Genomic DNA, 9,162 nt, shown 5'->3' on the forward strand with positions numbered 1-9,162 from the left:
CATTACTTAAATAGTTACTAATTTTTATATTTTAACATCAGTTATATTTTGCTGATGCATAAGGTATAATACAGACTGTAACCAAGAAAAATTGCAATCTGTGCAAAAACTTAAAAAAGTAATTTGCTTGATGATTACTTTAAGCGGAATCTGATGGAAACAAGTTGCAACGGTAAAGGTGCAATCTATGTTTTAATTAGCCACAATAACATGCCAAAATTATGGTGCTTCTTTGCATAGAATTGACAAGGAGAGAGAGACAGAGGCGCCATCGTTTTGTTCATTCAGTATTGCCAAATTGGGTTGAATATTACATATCATATATCATCAATGTATCACTTTTTTAACATGAATACGTCATCCTCCACGCTTCTCTCTCTCGTGCGCACTCACATGTGTGCGTTGCCCCCCCCCCCCCCTCTCGATGATAATCAATGGCGTTCACTCTAATGATTGAGTTTTTCATTGACCAGACTTTATATATTGGATTTTTATTATTCATTTAGTGAGCAGCATGTTTTGGATTATGAATTTTTTATGTTTAAATGCATTTTATAAAGCCTTAAAAATGATGATTTTTTATATACGAGGTCCAATGAGATGCTCAAGCATCATCGGAGAAGAGGAGCTGTTTAGATGTAGTTGGTTGTAATTTTGGACCTTCTTTTGGTTGGACGGTCCTCCTTCCTTATATATATATTGGCTACTAATGAAGGTACACTTTTTTCTTCACATTTTTATTTTTATTTTTTATAGATCAAATGTTACGGATGTGATCTACATGATTTGTTTAGTAGAAAACTTGTTTTAAATCATGTGATTATGACAAGCAATAAAGTTTTTTAAGGAGTCCAAAAATCAACGGCCTACAATATGCCAAAATTTCATAACTCAAAATATTACATTTTTACATCAGAAAAGCATAATCCAAGGCTTGATCATTAGCAAACAAACCATGTTGAAGACATCTATGTGGTTAAATTGAGTGATACAATTTGCACCTATGATTTATAGCTAATTAGTTTTTTACCTTCATTAGCAGCCAATATTTACCTTATATATATAAAAAGAAAGAGAGAAGCCCATAACAGTGGACGAGCAACTTTATCTACTGTTATCGGACTCATATGCGCCACTGATTGCTCACAGATCAACAGCATTTTTTTTTAACTTAAAGATGACAATTAGCGGCAACGCTTAACCCATGCACTCTTACGGGTTTTCCTATAGATATCTAGAGAGAGAGAGAGTCTTTGGTATGCGTGTTGATACGGTGTCGATGACTTGGATCTCATAGGTGCCACTTGTTTCAAGTCAATCTGACACTAGATGTGATCTACGTGTTTTATTTAGACATGTTCATAGTTTAATAAAAGGTAAAGGGCTTCCTCGATCTCCCAGTGACTACTCTTTCGAATAAAAAACGAAAATCGGCCATTGAATCATATTTTTTTGAGCTGAAAAGATTACATCCATTGAGTTTTTTTTATTTGCCAAAAAAACTTGTTCATACATCAGAATCCTCGAAACAAGTCACGCCTGTTTTGTGTGTGTTGTCTCCTTACCCCCACTAGTACCAACAACAGTGTACCAGTTTTGTTCGAACAAGAGAAGTTGGTTCAGCTGTCAGCGGGGGCTCTGCGTTTTTGGTAGCAGTTGTCAGTGCACGTCCCCTCGTGGTGGACATTGCAAGTTCAAACCCCAGTGGTACGTTGAATAATAACCGGTGGGGGTCTGCTTAACCCCAACTTGCCTTTCAAAAAAAAAAAATGAGAGAAAGGGGAGTTATCCATCTGCCTCCTCTTAGAGTGAGTGAGAGAGAGAGAAAGATGGTTTTTCACTTCTTGTTTTCTCTTTCTTTTTGCTTATAAAATGACTCACATTTTCTTTTTTTCATATCTTACTCAGTTAAGTTCTCTTTTTTTTTTCTTTAGTGTCAATTTTCTTGGAGTAAAATAGCTTTTTCTTTTCATGATTTTGAGAATAACCTCTAAATAGTCTATCTCTAAATTAACAAAATTGGAGTAGCGGGAGCTCACTATTGAAGAAGTTTGTTATTTGTTTTCATAATTTTTAAAGTAGGAAAAAATCTACACTAATTCTCGTGTTTGTTTTATTTTAATGCACGCATATTAGTGTAGGATAAGTTTACACTAAGTTTGGTATTTATATGATTCTAATGCATGCATGTTGGTGTTGGTATTTATGTTAATTTGCAATATACATATATATATATATATATATATATATATATATATATATTTATTTATTTCAAAGTACGAGCAATATCATGCATGCAATATACGTAATCAACTCCAAATAGGAAACACACATTTTCAACATATATATATATATATATGATTTGAACTACGTAGGCATGACCTGAATTGTGTAAGAAATACATAAGCTTGAGGTTTAGCTGCTTTGTATTATCGAATATGTATACTCGCATGCGAGATTACATGTATGTATGTGATGATTATACTTATACTTCATGTTTGAATTATGCATATTGAAAGATTAAATGTTTCGAGATTCAATTTATAATGTTGTGATGAAATGTGTGCTAAATATTTAAGTTCAGAATTTAGTTATGGTTCATGAAACCTTGTTGGTTATGCTAAATGCATGATGGTATGACTTGAAATGCTATATCATGTAATGCATGTTGAATGTATACATGTTTGTGCCCAAATTAGTAGCCATTGAACCTGCGAGCGATCAATTATGTTTATGCATGTATGACAATAAAATCCACTTGATAAAATAACTCGTTGAGTAATTGTTCTTAAGAATTCAATCCTGTAAGGTTTTACATATTCAAGACTGGATAATCCGGCCATGGCAAGCCTACTATGATGCACAAGTTCAATACCAGTAGTCCGTCAGAGACGAACCTGTAAGGGCAGATAGGTCTAATACCAATAGCCTGGCTAGAATGATTTTGTGAGGGTACACTGGTCCATTACCAGATAGTTCGGCAAGGACAAGCTAGAAAATATGTTTTCAAGATCGGGTAATTTAATGAAGAACTTGTTTAAACATGTGGTAAATCTTGGTGAGTGTGAACATGTTAAATATATTGATTATAATGGATTGTAATGATTGAATGAGCAGGTTGAAATAGTCTCTTATGAATTTATAGATTTAGTTATACTCCAATTATTATAGCATGATTATATGCTTAACTCAGATCGACTATAGATCACAATATGATTGAAATGAATATGTTGATATATTAGGTGAATGACACATCACACCTACAAACGAATATGTTTATTTATTAGGTGAATAACACATTACGCTGACTTAGTTATGTTGCTAATAAATGTATTGTATTTTTCTGATTGACATATATCACATACGTGTACCATGATAAATATATATCATGAATTGCTGATTAAATGAATTATGTTATCATTAATGTGTTATATATATATTAGATTTGTACACTCATTATGTATTATGGTGTAGACCTACCAAGCTTTCATGAGTCTGACCCATTTTATGGGCATACATGTAATTATAGGTTTAGATTATATTGACGAGTTAATCATTTTTCTTTCTTGGGCACTGAATTCAAATACATGTTACTATTTTTTGGTTTTGTAATAGTCAATTCTTTTAGAGTTATAGTATTTTAAATGAGTCATGTTATCCACATTTAAATTTAGTATAATCATTTTTTATGGAATATAACCCGCTTGGGGTTTTGAACCAAAGTTAAAAAGGTTTCTGCTAATGATTATTCAATAAAAAAAGGTTTTAATCTTTACATGTTTTCACAAGTGGTTAAGAATCTGAAGGCATTATATATGGTATCAGAGCAGGATAAAAATATTAGCTCAGAACATGTCCAACAACTAGCATCACTGTATAAGTATGTATCAATTGAACTAACAATTATTTTATTGAAATATGTCATTTAAACCCTTATGTATTATCCAAAACCTAGATACGATTTTGCTTAGTACCCCGATTTGTTTGAATAACCATTATATGCGTATTTTGATAATAAAATTCTTTTAAGAGGGGTAGGATATAATATCCCAAAAATTTATTGAATATTATAATGAAATATGAAAGGTTTTACTTATTTGGATACCAGACTACAATGATGGATTTCAATTATTTAACAAGTTATTCTTATTTATGATAAACTATTATTATTTAGCAAATTTAATTAGAATTTACGAGGTTCTATATGAGGTATTTAGATCTAGACCTCAGTAGAGATCCAAAATGATCAACCCACATTGATACAAGTTCAAACTGTCTGAATAAGCATATTCGATCCACTGGATCTTAAGTTATTCATATTTGGATTTTTAAATGATTTGGATCAACCCAAATGGTTTGGGTAGGGTTTAGACCCATATTAGAGCTTAAACTGAATATAGAAGAATTTTGAATCCATCTGAGGCCCAAATAAGTCTTGCTAAGAATTTAGATGCACTGGAGACCCAAACAAATGTCCTAAAGATCAACAAGATTTTAAATACATTTAAGACCCGAATGACTCTTACTAATACTAAATGATGATTTGGATCTATTCGAGACAAATGGATCTCACAAAAATTAGTAGAGATTTGGATTCATTTAAGATTCAAATGGATCTCACTAAAGCAAAAATGATTTGGGTCCATTCGAGATCCAAAGGAATCATATTAAATTAAATATATATATATATATATATATATATATATATATATATATATATATATATATATATATATATATATATATATATATATATATATATAATGGGTTGGATTTTATATGCCCCGAATGTGTCTCACTAAATCCAAAACCAAAGTACAAACCCCATAGTTTTCACTTCATATTTTATAAGCCATGATTTTCACCCATTGTTTTACAACCCACAATTTTTATCTCATGTTTTTTCACTCTTTATTTTCTCTTTTCTCATGCCTATAAAATGACTCTCACCATCTCTCTTTTTCATACCTCACTCTTTCAAGTTTCCTCTCCTTCCCTTGGTACCATATTTTTTAGAGTAAAAAAGTTCATTTTTTTAACGATTTTGAAAATGGCCTCTAATTAGTCACTCTCTAAATACATAAAATTTAGGTAACTCTCATGTAGGAGCTCACTATTGAAGAAGTTTGTCATTTTTTTTATAATCTTCAAACAAGGTAAGAAAAATCTACACTAACTTTGATGTTTGTTCGATTCTAATGCATGCATATTAGTGTAAGGTAAATTTAAACCCACTCTGGTATTTGTGTTATTTTAATGCATGTATGTTGGTGTTAGTATTTACGTTAATTGCTTGTTAATTTGCAATATATATATATATTGAAATTGAAATTGTGTATTTCCTATTTAGAGTTGAATACGTCTATTGCATGCTTAATATTGCTCATACTTTAAAAAATGTATATGTATGATTTGAATTACGTATACATTACCTAAATTGCATAGATAATATGTAAGCTTGAGGTTTAACTGCTTTGTATTATCGAATATGTATGCTTGGATTTACCATGAGAGATTACACGTATGCATGTGATGATTATACATATGCTTTATGTTTGAATTATACGTATTGAAATATTAAATGCTTCAGGATTCAATTGACGAATACATGATGAAATGTGATGTGAAAATGATTATATTATAATATTAATGCATGTGATGAGATACTTCTTTATGATTAAAATACCACTTGATGTAAAATTATGAATGCATGTGATAAATGTTTAAACTCATTATTGAATTATGATTCATGATACCCTGTTGATTATGCTAAATGTATGATAGTATGGCTTGAAATGTTATATAATGTGATATATGATATGATGCATGTTGAATGTATATATACGTGTGCCCAAATTGGTAGTCATTGAACTTGTGAGCAGTCAACTATGTTTATGCATATATTAAAATATAATTCACTTGTTAAAATAACCCATTGAAGAATTGTTTCCAAGAGGACGATCTTGTGATGTTTTACATATCAATGACCGGATAGTCTAGTCAAGATGAGCCTGTGAGGATATATAGGTCCAATACCAGTAGTCAGATAGAAACGAGCCTCTAAGTGCGTAGTTCGACAGAGAGGAGTCTATGAAGGCATATAGGTCCAATACCAGTAGCCTAGCTAGGACGATCCCGTGAGGGTGTACTGGTTTAGCACCAGCTAGTCCAGTAAGGACGAGCCTATGAGGAGGTACATTTTTAAAACCGAGTAATTTGCTCAGAAACTTATTTTAATATGCGGTAAATCTCGGTGAGTGTGAACATGTTAGATATATTGATTATGATAATCAAATAAGCTGGTTGAGATAATCAGTTGTGCATCTATGAATTTAGTTGTGCTTTAATTGTTGTAGTATGATTACATGCTGAATTTAGATCGACTATAGATCACTGTATGATTGAAACAAATATGTTGATATATTAGGTGAATGATACATCACGCCTATAAACAAACATTAGGTGGATGACACATTATGCTTACTTAGTCATGTTGCTAATAAATGCATTGTATTTTTCTGTATGATAGATGTATATCATGAATATCTGATTAAATAAATTACATTATCATTAGTATGCTACATGTATTAGATTTGTATACTCATCATGTATTATGGTGTAGACCTACTAGGCTTTTACGAGTTTGACCCATTTTATGGGCATACTAGGTGATTACAAGTTTAGTTGCCGATGCAGATGTGGGATGTTGCGACAACGTCAATGAGCTAATCATTTTTTTTAGCACTAAATTCATATTCATATTACTATTGTGTTAATTTTGTAATATTATGTTCTTTTGTACAACAACAACAACAACAACTACGCCTTCATCCCAAAACAATTGGGGTCGGCGATATGAACCAACAAAGAAAATCATTATGGGTCTTCCACATGAATCCTTCTCCTCCATTCATTTCTATCCAATGTCATGTCCTCAGTGAGGTTCAAAGCATTCATATCCTTTCTTATCACCTCCATCCATGTCTTCCTAGGCCTACCCCGACCTCTTTTAACTAATATATTTTCCCATTTCTCCATCCTTCTAACTGGAGCATCATTAGGCCTTCGTCGAATATGTCCAAACCACCGTAAATGATTCCCTCTCATCTTATTTTCAATGGGTGCAACGCCTACCTTCTTACGTATCTCCTCGTTCCGAATCTTATCTTTTATTGTATTTCCACACATCCATCTCAGCATACGCATCTCAGCTACACTCATTTTTTGAATATGATGTCTCTTGGCAGCCCAACATTCTGTACTATATAGTAAAGCGGGCCTAATAGTCGTCCTATAAAACTTTTCCTTCAACCGCAATGACATTCTACGATCGCACAACACTCCAATTGCACTCTTCCATTTCATCCACCCCTCCTCCTTTATTCGAGCTTGGGACCGGCGGTATATAACTAAACAGTTATACGCAGGCGGAGTTAATATTCTGTTCTTTTGTAATTGTAGTATTTTAAATGAGTCATGTTATTTACGTTTAAATTCAATATAATTATTTTTTTATGGAATGTAATCCACTTGAGGTTTTGAACCAAAGTTAAAAAGGTTTTCATCGAAAAGTTTTAATTTTCAAGTATTTTTACAAGTGGTTAAAAATATCGAGGCATTACGCTACCAACCTGTTTTTTTTGTTAGCAACCGATCAAACTTGTACCGCAGCTCTCGCGACTCGACCTCAAGGACCTCTCCGGGCCCATCCTGCCCCAACTCAACAACCGTCTCATTTTCCTCGCCCTTGGTGCCAACTGCCTGACCGGTTCGATCCCCGACTAAATCAGCAGGCTCATACAGCTCCACCAACTCTACCTGGGCTCCAACCGGTTGACTGGCAAGATCCCACCAGCGGTCGGCGGCATCCGCAATCTCACCCAATTGAACTTCTCAAAAGACTAATTTCCGGCGAGTTTTGACTGTCTAGCCTCCGTGATGAAGCTCGACCTCCATCAGTAAACCTCCCATTGTTTACTTTTGGCGGACAGAACTCGACCTTCGTCAAAGGGAAGAGAGAACGTTTATTTTATTTTATTTTTCAGTTTGAAAGGGTAAAATGAAGAGTCAATGTCCCCATTTTCTTCATGTTTTTCCCAACCTTAAAGCTTGGACACATGGCTAATGGCATAGCCTCTCCCTGGAACCGGACTGTGCATCCCTTGGTCAACTTTGTGGAGCTCTCAATTCAACCGACAGAAAGCCTCTAACCCCTGACAACTGCCAAGAGTTGTTGGCCTACCTCGATTACTTGATCCTTTGCTCATGTGTGGCGCTTGACCAACCCAAGATTTTCTTCATTTCTATGTGACCGGCTGCGTTTGATCTTTTAGTAACGATTGAATATCTCAAACGACAGGTGGGAAATGCATCCAGCGAATTCACACAAGCAGGAGTCTCTAGTGATTGGCAAACCCAAAATCCGAGCCACCAAAGAATGTTGCCTGGATGCAATTTCAAGTGGCAGCTGGCGACTCCCTGAGGGCAAGGGGTAAGCTAACCGCCCCAAATAAAATATTTCCCATATCCAAAGGCAGAACTACTAATCAATGCCAGAAGATGAGGACACGCGTGTCCATGTTTCACTTGCTAGCACAGATTGGAAACCTTTAATGTAAAATGAGGTAGAAAATGTTCCAGAGTGTTGGTAGACTTCCTTTGTACCTGATTATTATCATATGTTAGTTTTGATCACAGCAGCTGTGATGCTTCAGCCCATGATTCTTGAATCTTGGTTCATACTCGTGCCTGACTTTCACATGCTAGAAGGCGCATAGAATCACATCTGTGATTCTTTGACGATATGATTCAACTTTCACATGTTTGTGTTGGTCTGTGACAGTAGTTCAGTTGTGATTTTTTCTATAATCACAATAACTTAAACAAAAAAAAAAATCTCACTTTCAGAGAGTGATACGAACGTTTACAGCCAACAAAAAGCCACAGAATATACAAAGAGATGCACCCATAGGTTTTTCAAACTCATGACATCCTTGGTGAGGTTCACCAGTTGTCTTTACCAGATGAGAGAGCCTTCCTGGGCTTGATTGGACCACTCGATATACCCTGAAATGCATCCCAAGATTCCCAACCTACTATAATAAAGAGTCATGTGAACCATTGTTCAGTATCGTCTTGGACCCTGAAATCGATTCAGGGAAT

Source organism: Nuphar pumila, chromosome 13 (genome assembly GCF_984573655.1).
Source record: "Nuphar pumila chromosome 13, dmNupPumi1.hap1.1, whole genome shotgun sequence".
Taxonomy (NCBI): Eukaryota; Viridiplantae; Streptophyta; class Magnoliopsida; order Nymphaeales; family Nymphaeaceae; genus Nuphar; species Nuphar pumila.